At 34.6% G+C, this 14,645-nt stretch overlaps 1 protein-coding gene across 1 annotated transcript in view; it reads left to right on the top strand.

Moving 5' to 3' along the window:
• TMEM232 (transmembrane protein 232) overlaps positions 1-14,645 on the top strand; it is a 269,981-nt gene that overhangs the window by 88,949 nt on the left and 166,387 nt on the right. The window lies entirely within an intron of this gene.

The following is a 14,645-nucleotide window of genomic DNA, read 5'->3' as shown; positions in this document are numbered from 1 at the left end:
CTTTACATTCCTACCAGTAGTATACTGCAGGGATTCCAATTTCCTCACAACCCTGCCGACACTTGTCTTTTTCTTTTTTTCTTTTTTTTTTTTTTTTTATAATAGATATCCTAACAGTTGTGGAGTGATACTTAATTGTGCTTTTGATTTGTATTTCCTTGATAATTAGTGATATTGAGCATATTTTCATATACCATTTGACTACTTCTATGTTTTCTTTGGAGAAATATCTATTTAAGTCCTTTGCCCATTTTGTAATCAAGTTATTAGTTTTATTTTACTATTGAGTTTTAAGAGTTTCTTATTTTTAAGATTAATGTTTCATCATGTAGATATCTGCAAAAATATTCCCCCATTCTGTAAGATGTCGTTTTACTCTGTTGATTTTTTCTTTTGTTGTGCAGAAGCTTTTTTGTTTGATGTAGTTCCACTTGAACTTGTTTTTGTTTTTGTTGCCTGTGCTTTTGGTGTTATTTCCATAAAATCATTGCCAAAACCAATTTTAAGAGTATTTTCCCTATATTTTCTTCTATGAGTTTTAGTTTCAGGTCTTCTGTTCGTCTCTAATCAATTTTGAGTTGATTTTTGTGTATGGTATAAGGGTCTACTTTTATTATTTATATATGGCTGTCCAATTTTCCCAACACCATTGGTTGAAGAGACTATCCCTTTCCCATTATATATTCATGGCACTCATGTAGAATATCAGCTGGCTGTATATGTGTGGATTTATTTCTGGGATCTCTATTCTGTTCCATTGGTCTATATATCAGTCTTTAGGCTAGTACTGTTTTAGTTTATGTAGCCTTGAAGTATACTTTGAAATCAATAAATGTCATGCCTTTGACTTTGTTCTTTTTCAAGATTGTTTTGGCTAGTTGGAATCTTTTTAGGCCATTGAATTTTTGAGTTTCTCTTTCTATTTCTGTCTAAAATGCCATTGGGATTTTGATGGAGACAGCATTGAATTTGGAGATTATGTTAGGTAGTGTAAACATTTAAAAAGTATTAAGTATTTCAATCTAGAAACAAAGGGATGCCTTTTCATTTGTGTCTCATTTGATTTTTTAAACAATGTTTTGTGGCTTTTAATGCAGAAGTCTAACTTATTTGGTTAAATTTATTCCTAAGTATTTTATTCTTTTTGATGCTATCATAAATGTAATGTTTTACTAATTTCCTTTTTGTATCGGTTATTAGTATATAAAAACAAATAATTTTTGTATATTGATTTTGTAGCATTCAGGTATACTAAATTAGTTTAGTTTATTGGTTTTAACATACTTGATTTAGGATTTTCTTCATATAAGATTATGTTATCTGCAAACAGAGATACTTCTACTTTCTTATTTGGATGCCTTTTATTTGTTTATCTTGCCTAATTGCTCTGGCTAGCACTTTCAGTACTCTGTTAAATAGACATCATCAGAGTAGACAACCTTGGCTTGTTCCTGGTCCACGTAGTGAGCTCCAAGTTAGTGAACATAGTACCCAATAATTAGTATTTCAGGCACTGCCCCTTCCCCTCGTTTCCACTTCTAGTAGTCCCAGTGTCTATTACTGCCATCTTTATGTCCATGTGTACTCAACGTTTAGCTCCCCCTTATAAGTGAGAACTTGTGGTATTTGGTTTTCTGTTCCTGTATTAGTTTGCTTAGGATAATGGTTTGCAGTTGCATACATGTTGCTGTAAAGGATATTATTTCGTTCTTTTTATGGCTGTGTAGTATGCCATGGTGTATATGTACCATATTTGCTTTATCCAATTCACCACTGATAGACATCTAGGTTGATTCCATGTCTTTGCTATTATGAATAGTGCTACAATGAATGTACAAGTGCATGTTGTCTTTTTGGTAGAATAATTTATTTTCTTCTGGGTATATACACAGTAATAAGATTGCTGAGTTGAATCATAGTTCTGTTTTAAGAATTTGAGAAATCTCCAAACTACTTTCCACTGTGGCTGAGCTAATTTACATTCCCACCAACAGTGTATAAGCATTCTCTTTTCTCTGCAACTTTCGCTGGAATCTGTTATTTTTTGATTTTTAAATAATAGTCACTCTGGTGTGAGATGGTATCTCATTGTGGTTTTAATTTGCATTTCACTAATGATTAGAGATATTGGACCTTTTTATATGCTTTTTGGATGCACGTATGTCTTCTCTTGAGAAGTGTCTATTCATGTCCTTGTCCATTTTTTTTAATGGAGTTGTTTGATTTTTTCCTTGTTAATTTGTTTAAGTTCCTTATAGATTCTGGATATTAGACCTTTGTTGGATGCATAATTTGCAAACATTTTCTCTCATTTTGTAGGTTGTCTGTTTACTCTGTTGATGGTTCCTTTGACTATGCAGAAGCTCTTTAATTTAATTAGTTCCCACTTGTCAATTTTTGGTTTTGTTTTAATTGCTGTTGGTGTCTTCATCATGAATTCTTTCTCAGAGCTTATGTCAAGAATTGTATTTCTTAGGTTTTCTTCTAGGATTTTTATAGTTTGTGGTCTCACATCTAAGTCTTTAATTAAGTCTGAGCTAATTTTTGTATATAGTTTAAGGAAGGGGTCCTAGTTTCAATCTTCTGCCTATAGCAAGCAAGTTATCCCAGCACCACTTATTGAATAGGGAGTACTTTCCCTGCTTCTTGTTATTGTTGACTTTGTCAAAGATCAGATGGTTGTAAGTATGTGGCTTCATTTCTCTGTACTGTTCCATTGATCTGTGTGTCTGTTTTTGTACTAGTACCATGCTGTTTTGGCTACTGTAGCCTTGTTGTATAGCTTGAAGTTGGTTAATGTAATGGCCTCGTTCTCTTTGCTTAGGATTGCTTTGGCAATTTGGGCTATTTTTCAATTTCATATGAATTTTAGAATAGTGTTTTCTATTTTTGTAAAAAATAACACTGGTAGTTTGATAAGAATAATGTTGACTCTGTATATTGCTTTGGGCAGTATAGCCATTTTATGATACTGATTCTTCTCTCCATGAGCATAGAATGTTTTTCCATTTGTTTGTATCATCTCTGACTTCTTTCGGCAGTGTTTTATAGTTGTCCTTATAGAGATCTTTCACCTCCTTGGTTAGATCTATTCCTAGGTATTTTATTTCTTTGTGGCTATTGTAAATGGGATTGCATTCTTGATTTGGCTCTCATTTACTATTAGTTAGTAGTTTCATTCCACCATGGTTGAAAAATATTTAGCATAGTTTCAATCTTCTTGAATTTGTGAATACTTTCATTGTGACCTAATAAGTGATCTGTTCTGGAGAATTTTTTATGTGTGCTTGAAAAAAAATTCTCCTGTTTGGGGTTATGTGATCTGTATATGCCTTTTAGTTCTATTTAGTCTTTAGTATTGTGCAAATCGGCTGTTTCTTCATTAATTTTCTGTTTGGTTGTCATCCTTATTATTGAAATTTCCTACTATTATTGTATTGCTGTATTTCTGCCTTTAGTTCTGTCAATGTTTGCCTCATATATAGTCATGCATTGCTTAAGAATAAGGATATGTTCTTAAAAATGCATCATTTGGCAATTTCACCATTATGCAAGCATAATAGAGTATACTCACACACAACTATGTGGTATAGCCTACTAAACACCTAGGGTACATGGTATAGCCTATTGCTCCTAGGCTACAAACATGTACAGCATGTTAATGTACTGAATACTATAGGCAATTGCAACACAATGCTAACTGTGCATCTAAACATAGAAAAGGTAACACATTGCACTACAGTGTTACAACAGCTAAATGTCACCAGCTAACATAATTTTTTTCAGCTCTATTTACTATAATCTTATGGGACAACTGTCATATATGCAGTCTGTTGTTGACTGAAACACTGTTACATGGCAAATGACTGTGTTTAGGTGCTGTGATCTTGGTTGCAGATACATTTATAATTGTTATATCTTTCTAGTGGATTGATCATTTTATATTACATAGTATTTTTTAGTTTATTGTGACAGTTTTTTGACTTAAACCTATTTTTTTTTCTGTATAAGTATAGCCACTCCTGCTTCTTTTCATTATCATTTGCATGGAGTGTCTTTTCCATGCCTTACTTTCAGCCTATATGTATCCTTAAATATAAAGTGACCCCCTTATAGATACCTTATGTTTGGGTCCTATTTTTTTATTCACTTAGCCACTTTATGTCTCTTGATTGGGAAGTTTAATTAATCTACATTTAAAGTAATTATTGATATGTAAGGATTTATTATTGCCATTTTGTTACTTGTTTTATTTTTGTCTCTCTTTTCCTGCTCTGCCTTCTTTTGTGTGTGTGTGTGTGTATGTGTTTGTGTTTGTTATTGGCATGTCTTGATTCCTTTCTCTTTTTCTTTTGTGTAATTTCTATAGGTATTTTCTTTGAGATTAATAGGGGTCTTATCTAAAATATGACAATCTATTTTATGTTGAAAACAACATCAATCTTATACAAAGTTCTACACTTCTCAAAGCTCTAATAAACATTTTATGCTTATGATGTCACAATTAACATCTATTTATATTATTACACATTAATAGATCTTTAAATTGATTTACTTACCATTGTTACACTAATATATAGTATTAAGTATTTGTCTATATATTTACCTTTACCAATGAGTTTTATATTTTGTTATGCTATCATATTGTGGTTTAGCATCCTTTTTTTTCAAGTTGAAGAACTCCCTTTAGGATTTGTTGTAAGACAATTCTAGTCGTAATGTGTTCCCTCAACTTTTGTTGGTCTGAGAAAGTATTTGTTTCTCTCTTTAAAACAAAACAAAACAAAAAACAAACAAACAAACAAAAAACTGCAGTTTTCCTGGTATAGTATCTTCCCGGCAGATTTTTTTTTTTTCTTTCATCCCTTTGAACATATCATCTCACTTCCTTCTGGCAGGGCAAAATTCCTGCTAAAAAAATCTTTGGGTAGTCTTACAATCATCCCCTTGTACATAACAAGTTGTTTTTCTCTTACTGCTTTCAAAATTATCTCCTATAATTTTTATATCTTGAATATAATGTGTCTCAGTGTGAATTTCTTTGGGTTAATTTTATTTAAGATCTTTTGGGCCTCCTGGATCTGAATGTACATTTTTCTTCCTAGATTTGGGAAGTTTCCAGCCAATTATGTTTTCTAAATTGTATAGCACTGTGCAAATGGTAGAGGTTATGGCACAAGGGTGTTTCTGCTTTTCCTACTGGTTTTAGTGTGGCTAGATTTACACACTAAATCTAAGCCCTTCTGCTAGTTTCTGGATTTTTCATAATGGGAATTGATCCATTTATTCCTATTGAATTGATGTTTCTGTGATAGAAAAGAGAGTCCAGTTTTTTCTATTATACCATCTTGCCTATGTCACAAGAATTTTTTCACTTTTTAAAGAGATCCCTTCTCATCAGTTACTGAGTAGAAGAATTAATAAAAGTCCTCAAATGGGATGAAGTAGGAGATATTTAGGTAAGAACAGGAGGAGAAATAACACCAATAGGGTTTCAAAAAAGGCAGTAATAGGTGAATAAATTTTCACTGAACTAGAATTGGTGTCACCAATTTTGGATGTCAGCAATTTTGCATGAGTCACAGCTCAGTTTTAGATTACTTAAGGCAACTTGTTTTATCTCTTGGAATCTTAGTTTCTTCAAGATTATGGGTTTTAAAAAGTTTTTACATGTAATATAATGTACTTACAAAGGTAAAATATTATTTTTTACAATTTCCAAGAACATTTTTATTATTTTCTTCTTTATTTCTTTGTTGCCCCTGGAATACAGAAATCTGTGAGAATTATCTACTTATAATTATTATTCTGTATCTCTTGGTAGTATGAATTTAACTTAGTGAAATTTAAAATAAATCCAAAAGTCAGAAGTCTGATATTCCTCTAGTTTATTTATTAGAATCACAATTAATATTGAAAAGATAACTACTTTTATCCTTGGTTTCCAGTTAGAATTCCAGAAGTTAATTATTTCTATATGTTTTTGTAATTTCTTTTTTTGTAATTTTTAATTTTAATTTGTTAGCTTCTATTTTAAGTTCAGAGATACAAGCGCAGGTTTGTTACGTAGGTCAACTTGTGTTATGGGGATTTGTTGTACAGATTATTTTATCACCCAGGTCACTATCACTAAGCTTAGTACCCATTAGTTGTGCTTCCTGATCCTCTCCCTCCACCCTCCCAAAAGGCCCCAGTGTATGTTGTTCCTCTCTGTGTCTCCGTGTGTTATCATTTAGCTTCCACTTATAAGTAAGAACATGCAGTATTTGGTTTTCTGTTCTTGTATTAGTTTCTAAGGATAATGGCCTTAAGTTAAGCTCCACCCATGTCCCTGCAAAAGACGTGATCTCATTATTTTTTATGGCTGTATAGTATTCCATGGCATGTGTGTACCACATTTTCTTTATCCAGTCTACTATTCTTAAGCATTTAGTTTGATTCTATGTCTTTGCTATTGTGAATAGTGCTGTGGTGAATATACACATGCATGTGTCTTCATAATGAAATTATTTATAGTCCTTTGGGTATATGCCCAGTAATGAGATTGCTGGGTAGAATGGTATTTCTGTCCTTAGGTCTTTGAGGAATTGCCACACTGTCTTCTACAATAGCTGAACTAATTTACTCTTCCACCAACAGTGTATAAGCATTTCTTTTCCTCCACAACTTCACCAGCACCTGTTATTTTTTGACTTTTAACAATTGCCATTCTGGCTGGTGGCTTATTGTGGTTTTGATTAGCATTTCTGTAATGATCAGTAATGTTGAACTTTTTAAAAATATGATTGTTAGCCACATGTATGTCTTCTTTTGAGAAGTGTCTGTTCATATCTTTTGCCCACTTTTTATGGGATCTTTTTTTTCTTGTAAATTTTGTTTAATTTTCTTATAGATGCTGCATGTTAGACATTTGTCAGGTACGTAATGTGCAAAAATTTTCTCCTACTCCCTAGGTTGTTTACTCTGTTCATAGTTTCTTTTGCTTTGCAGTAGCCCTTTAGTTTAGTTATATTCCATTTGTCAATTTTTGCTTTGGTACAGTGCTTTTGGCATCTTCGTCATGACTTATTTGCTTGTGTGTGTCCTGGATGGTATTGCCCAGGTTGTCCCCAGGATTTTCATAGTTTTGGGTCTTACAGTTAAGTTGAAAATTGATATTGAGTGAATTTTTGTATATAGTGTAAGGAAGGGGTCCAGTTTCATTCTCCTGCATATGGCTAGCAAGTTATCTCAGCACCATTTATTGAATAGGAAATCCTTTCCCCAGTGCTTGTTTTTGTTAGGTTTACTAAAGATAACTGTAGGTGTGTGGTCTTATTTCTGTGTTCTCTATTCTGTTCTGTTGGTCTATGTATCTGTTTTTGTATCAGTATCATGCTGTTTTGGCTAATGTAGCCCTGTAGTGTAGTTTGAAGTTGGGTAGCATAATGCCTCCAGCTTTGTTCTTTTTGCTTAGAATTGCCTTGGCTAGTCAGGCTTTTGTTGTTGTTGTTCCATATAGATTTTTAGTATTTTGTGGTTCTGTGAAGAATGTCAGTGATAGTTTAATAGGAATAGCACTGAATCTATAAATTGCTTTAGGCAGTATGGCCATTTTAATAATATTGATTCTTCTTATCCATAAGCATGGAATGTTTTTCCATTTGTTTGTATTATCTTTGATTTCTTTGAGCAGTGGTTTGTAGATCTCCTTGTAGAGATCTTTACTGCCATAGTTAGCTGTATTCCTTGGTATTTCATTCTTTTTGTGATACTTGTGAATGGGAGTTTATTCCAAATTTAGCCTTAGGCTTGACTGGTTTTGGTGTATAGGAATGCTAACAATTTTTGCACATTGATTTTGTATGCTGAGACTTTGCTGAAGTTGTTGATCAGCTTAAGAAGCTTTTGGACTGAGACTATGGGGTTTTCTAAAAGTAGGATGATGCCATCTGCAAACAGAGATAGTTTGACTGCCTCTCTTCCTATTTAGATGGCCTGCAAGGTGCTATGAAAGTGAAGTCTGCAGACCATCACTGCTCGGCACCCTGGATTCAGCCTCTTTCCTAGGAGTATGTACAGGGACCTAACCTCCTGCTTTGCTGGAGTTGCAGCTACTTTTGCCAGGAAGCCTAGAAAGCAAGAGTATCTAAGATCCCGGCTCCCCTTGTATGCCTGAGCAGCTGCTCTGCTGAAACTCTACATAACCCTATGTCAGACTGCAGGCCCTGGTGGAGTGGGTTCATGATGTATCTCCTGACCTGAGGGTTGCAAAGATCTGTGGGAGAAGCATGGTTTCCCAGGGTCACACATATCACTCACTGCTTCTCTGAGTGGGGGAGGTTTGCCTGACTCCATGTTGCTCCGGGGTTGGACATCATTCTGCCTTGCTTTTCTCCATTCTCCATGGGTTGAGTTGTTTCCTTGATTAGTCTCAACTGTAGTACCTGAATGTTTCACTTGAAGGTGCTGTATTTACTCACCCCTTCCATTTCTCTCCACAAGAGCCACACACCTTAGCTGCTTCTAGTCAGCCGTCTTGGCCACAGTAATTTTTTTTTTTTTTTTATTATACTTTAAGTTCTAGGGTACATGTGCATAACGTGCAGGTTTGTTACATATGTTTATATGTGCCATGTTGGTGTGCTGCACCCATCAACTCATCAGCACCCATCAATTCATCATTTATATTAGGTATAACGCCCCAATGCAATCCCTCCCCCCTCCCCCCTCCCCATGATAGGCCCCATTGTGTGATGTTCCCCTTCCCGAGTCCAAGTGAGCTCATTGTTCAGTTCCCACCTATGAGTGAGAACATGCGGTGTTTGGTTTTCTCTTCTTGTGATAGTTTGCTAAGAATGATGGTTTCCAGCTGCATCCATGTCCCTACAAAGGACGCAAACTCATACATTTTTATGGCTGCATAGTATTCCATGGTGTATATGTGCCACATTTTCTTTTTTCTTTTTTTTTTTTAATAATGTATTTTATTTTTATTTTTATTTTTATTTTTATTATACTTCAAGTTCTAGGGTACATGTGCATAACGTGCAGGTTTGTTACATATGTATACATGTGCCATGTTGGTGTGCTGCACCCATCAACTCGTCAGCACCCATCAATTCATCATTTATATCAGGTATAACTCCCGAATGCAATCCCTCCCCCATCCCCCCTCCCCATGATAGGCCCCATTGTGTGATGTTCCCCTTCCTGAGTCCAAGTGATCTCATTGTTCAGTTCCCACCTATGAGTGAGAACATGCGGTGTTTGGTTTTCTCTTCTTGTGATAGTTTGCTAAGAATGATGGTTTCCAGCTGCATCCATGTCCCTACAAAGGACGCAAACTCATCCTTTTTTATGGCTGCATAGTATTCCATGGTGTATATATGCCACATTTTCTTAATCCAGTCTGTCACTGATGGACATTTGGCTTGATTCCAAGTCTTTGCTATTGTGAATAGTGCCGCAGTAAACATACGTGTGCATGTGGCTTTGTAGTAGCATAATTTATAATCCTTTGGGTATATACCCAGTAGTGGGATGGCTGGGTCCTATGGTACATCTAGTTCTAGATCCTTGAGGAATTGCCATACTGTTTTCCATAATGGTTGAACTAGTTTACAATCCCACCAACAGTGTAAAAGTGTTCCTATTTCTCCACATCCTCTCCAACACCTGTTGTTTCCTGATTTTTTAATGATTGCCATTCTAACTGGTGTGAGATGGTATCTCATTGTGGTTTTGATTTGCATTTCTCTGATGGCGAGTGATGATGAGCATTTTTTCATGTGTCTGTTGGCTGTATGAATGTCTTCTTTTGAGAAATGTCTGTTCATATCCTTTGCCCACTTTTTGATGGGGTTGTTTGTTTTTTTCTTGTATATTTGTTTGAGTTCTTTGTAGATTCTGGAAATTAGCCCTTTGTCAGATGAGTAGATTGCAAAAATTTTCTCCCATTCTGTAGGTGGCCTGTTCACTCTGATGGTAGTTTCTTTTGCTGTGCAGAAGCTCTTTAGTTTAATGAGATCCCATTTGTCAATTTTGGCTTTTGCTGCCGTTGCTTTTGGTGTTTTAGACATGAAGTCCTTGCCCATGCCTATGTCCTGAATGGTACTACCTAGATTTTCTTCTAGGGTTTTTATGGTATTAGGTCTAACATTTAAGTCTCTAATCCATCTTGAATTAATCTTCGTATAAGGAGTATTTATTTTTAATTAATACATTTTCATAATTGACAATTAGAAAAGATCTTGAAATTTCAAGTTAAGCAAGTTCTACTCAGTGTCTTCATTATTCATCTACCTTTTGGCATCCTATTTGCTATTGTGCTTCAATCAATTACCACATTCTAATAAAAGAATCAGCTGACTTTTAAAGTTTGGTTTTCCATATTACCTACAACAAAATATGGGCATATAATACCTCAGTTCTCTTCAGTTTATTCTGTTGAATATTTGTTTAATATATGTAATGATCAAATATGATATATGCAAAATAACAATTTCTCTAATATATATTATATACATATATAGTGATACATATACTATCATTATCATTATTAGTATTAATATAATATAACAATATTCTGAAAATAGTGTCCTAGAATTCTTTGTATCCTACTATCCAAAAGTATATTCTGAATTTTTCCACCCCTATCTCTATTGTTATCTCCTCTGAAGTTCAAGAGTCCTCATGACTACCCTCTCTTTTGACACTAACTGCAAGTTTGGGGTCTCCAGAACCATGCTCCCTTCTAACACCAATGGCAAGTCTGGAGATCTCTAAGACATCCCTCATGTTTGACAATTTGCTAGAAGGACTCACAGACTTCAGCAAGGAAATTTTACTCATGGTTATGGTTTATTACTGTGAAAGGATATACATTAAAATCAGCCAAAGGAAAAGGTGCACAGAGCAGAGTCCAGGAGAGACTCAAGCACAGAGCTTCCCATTATCCTCTCCCAGAGAAGTTATGTGAAGAACATTTACTTCTAGCAATGATGTGTGACAATATACATAGAGTATGGTCAACTATGGAAGTTCACCTAAGCTTTGCAATTTACAATTTTTATTTGGGCTTGGTCATACACACTTAGTTAACTGCCTGCAGCATGGCTTTCTCTAGTATCCGGCCCCACCAATGTTCAAGCTGATACAATGTGGCCCAAGTCACACCCCCCCATGAATCAAATTTTATAGCATAGACTATTTAACATACCCAAAAACCCCAGGTAAATAATGTCATTTTTATTAGTCAGGACATTCCAAGGCCTATGAGATTACCACCCAGAGCCAAGGACAAAAGCCACCCCTCTCTTTGAGCATGGTTAATTCTTTAGTGCACCTTTCTCAAGTCCAAACTATCAACACTTTGCTTCTAGATTACTTCAAAAAGTTAAATGTCTTCCTGCTTCCCTCTTATATTCCATATAGTCCACTTTCTACCAAGAAGCGAAAAGGTAAAATGTGACAGTTCCCTTTCTCATTTAAAAAGCTATAATACAAAGTAGCAGACATACAGGATGAACAAGTCTAGAGAGCCAGTGTAGAACATGAAGCTTATAGGTAATAAAATTGTAGACGAGGAAAATGTACCTTTTACTAGTATTCTGTTGAGAGAGGAGTGAGTTGTTGACTAACATTTAATAAGCATCTTATGATTTTGAATTAGTAAAAAAAAAAAATGCCATGATAGTTCTTCTTTATACTGAGAATAAAATCTAAACTCTTTTCCATGGCCCACAAATTGGCTGTGATCATTCAGAGTGTACCTAAGTAAAGGTCATACCTACCTGATATCGTCTTGTCCCATGACCCTCGTTGTCCTGTAATACATTCACTCTGTCTTTTCTCCTATTTCTCTAAACTATCAATCTATTCTAGGTTCAAAGCCTTTGCATTTTTCATCCTCCACTCTTGGAAATGCTTTTCCCTTGTTCCTTCAATGATTAACTCTTTTTCATCAGCTAGATCTTAGGTTGACCATCACCTCCTCATAGAAGTTTTGCTCTCATTCTGTCTACAGTAGTTTTCTTCTTCTAGTCATTGTTGGTCCTATCACCATCTTCTATTCTCATAATATTCATAATAAACTGATACTGTTATATTTACTTTCTTTATATCTGTCTCTGTCCATTGGAATTAAGTATACCCAGAGAAGCAGTTTGTCTTTTTCTTTAGTACAGAGAACAGTGGCTGGTGTCTAGCATTCATTCACTCAGTAAATATTAGTTAATATATTAGTTAAGATATTAACTAATATATAATAGTTAAGATCTTAACTAATATATTAATATATATTAGTTATTAATATATATTATATATATATAATATATATATTAATGCATGGCTGGCTGACTGGTTCTTGTCCAACTGTTAGTTTCTTAGCGTTGATCTAGTTCCTTCAACTCTACATGACATTGCATAATCAGTGTTTTGAACCACATTCTACATTTGAATTACGTTTAAGTGGCACATTTGATTTTGTAGTATCGTATTATATTTGACAGAATTGCAAAGGCTATACTCATTTACACTCATTCATGTAAGTATAAATATAAATATAAGTATAAATATTCATATTTCGCTTTCACTAAATATATGAAATCTAAGTATCTTCAGTGGCAATTAGAGGCTACCAAAGGGTTCAAACACTAGAATAAGGTATTACTACTACAAAGAAAAGTGCATAATATTGGTTTTCAAGTGCAGTGGTGATTTCTTAATAAAATTTTTGAATTTATTAAGAACTCATTTTGGTTTGGCTTTTTTATATCCTAGGATACTGTCTGCTTAGCTGCAGACACAGACATATTTTCTCTCAGTATATTTAAAGTGACATCTTTGATAGCTGCCACAGGGTCACTCAAAGCAGAATAGGAGAGTGCCTTATGCTACAGCTTGGTCCCTTGTTGAAACATTTCATAGCAGGCATGCTTCTCAGCAAATGTCTAGATGTGCAAATTAGAATGTGGTCTACTTTTTATGACAGTTGTAACACATACCATCTGTCTTTATAAGGTTTTTTTCATCATTAACTGTCAGTCAATTGGATGTAATAAATTCTCTCTGCGAATATTATTCATCAGCATCACTTCAGTTGAGTTTAAATCAACAGGTGAACAGCTCACTTTTAAAAATATGAATGGAATTTAAAAGGAATTATGACTTTCTAAAACATAACTATCAGAATATATATTGTGGTTTCTCGTTGATCTTGTGGATTCTAAAACCAAACTATATTCTTTTTGATAAGTCAACTATTGTAGTTTTATAAAATATTGACCTTCAAAAAGTGATAATTTAAAATATATAGAGGAAGGTGGTTTGTATGTATTTTTGTTAATCATTTGTGTTAATGTTGAGAGTATGTAAGTAAATGTAGAAATTAGTTAAAATTCACTGTATGTTTTATTTGTAATATTGTTCGAAAACTTATTTTTTCTCTGAGGCTCACAATCCAGAATTATTAACTTAAAAATTAATGTGTTTCCTTACTTGTATTGACTTCAAGCTAATGACCCACAAATCAACAATCTCACTCTTGCTATTTTACTTGCATTCTAGCCATATTTTTACAACAAACTACAGGACATTGAACATTAGATTCCCCCTTCCCATGCTACATTTTCCAAATATTTATCTTCTTTTTCTTAAAAGTGACTCTTCTACACACTCTTCTCATTTCTTCAAGTGGTTTTATTATTGTTTCAGTCTCCTGAGCTTAAAAATATACTTCTCCTTTCCCCTTTATTTCTGCCTCTTTCCCCATAGCTAAGAAGTCCAATTAGATCTTCTCCACAGTGTCTTAAGTTTGTGTCCCTTCCTTGCCAATCTCCTGCTGCCCATTGCAGTAAAGACCTAGGTTAACTCATAAAACTATATTGGTTTCCCAGTTTATTGCTTGAATAAACATGACATTGCATTGAGCAGACATAACGTTACTCCCTTCCTCAAACATCTACCATTTAATCTGATCCCATTTATCTTTACATAACTTTGGCACCTTATCTATTTTTTGTTTTTTTTTAACCATAGATCACTGTAGCCTCAAACTCTGTGGCTGAAGTGATCTTCCCAACACAGCCTCCTGAGTACCTGGTACTACAGATGTGCACCACCATGCCCAGCTAATTAAAAAAAAAAAAAAAAAAAAAAAAAAAACTATAGCGATAGGGTCTCGATATTTTGCCCAGGCTAGTCTTGATCTCCTGGCCTACCTCAAGCAATCCTCCTGCCTCAGCCTCTGAAAGTGCTGGGATTACAAATGTGAGCCACCGTGGCTGTCCTCTTATTTATTTTTAGCATAAACTCTCCGCTTCAGCTTCTCTCTCTGTCTAACTACCTCACTGCTGGGGGCCGTATTCCTGATCTAAATATCTTGATTTGCTGTGGACTTTCCCAGTTTTGTCCTTGAAAGCTTGTGTTCCAAGAAACCCTTCTGCCCCAGGCAAAGGGACATAGTTGTTCTCTCTACCTACTTCCCTAAATCAGTAAACAGATTTTTGTAAATTAGATCTACTATGTTGTAGGCACTTCATTGTAGGCACTTTACTAAATGCTAAGAATATCTGAGCAAATAAAAGACATTCTGTCTTCTCCAGTAGTTTAGAATCCATAGGTGAGATATGCAATTACAATATGATACAATACATTAGGTACAG

The sequence above is a fragment of the Piliocolobus tephrosceles genome, chromosome 4, assembly GCF_002776525.5.
Source record: "Piliocolobus tephrosceles isolate RC106 chromosome 4, ASM277652v3, whole genome shotgun sequence".
Lineage (NCBI taxonomy): Eukaryota > Metazoa > Chordata > Mammalia > Primates > Cercopithecidae > Piliocolobus > Piliocolobus tephrosceles.
The sequence above is the reverse complement of the archived record's forward strand: the minus strand, read 5'-3'. Positions and strand labels throughout refer to the sequence as shown.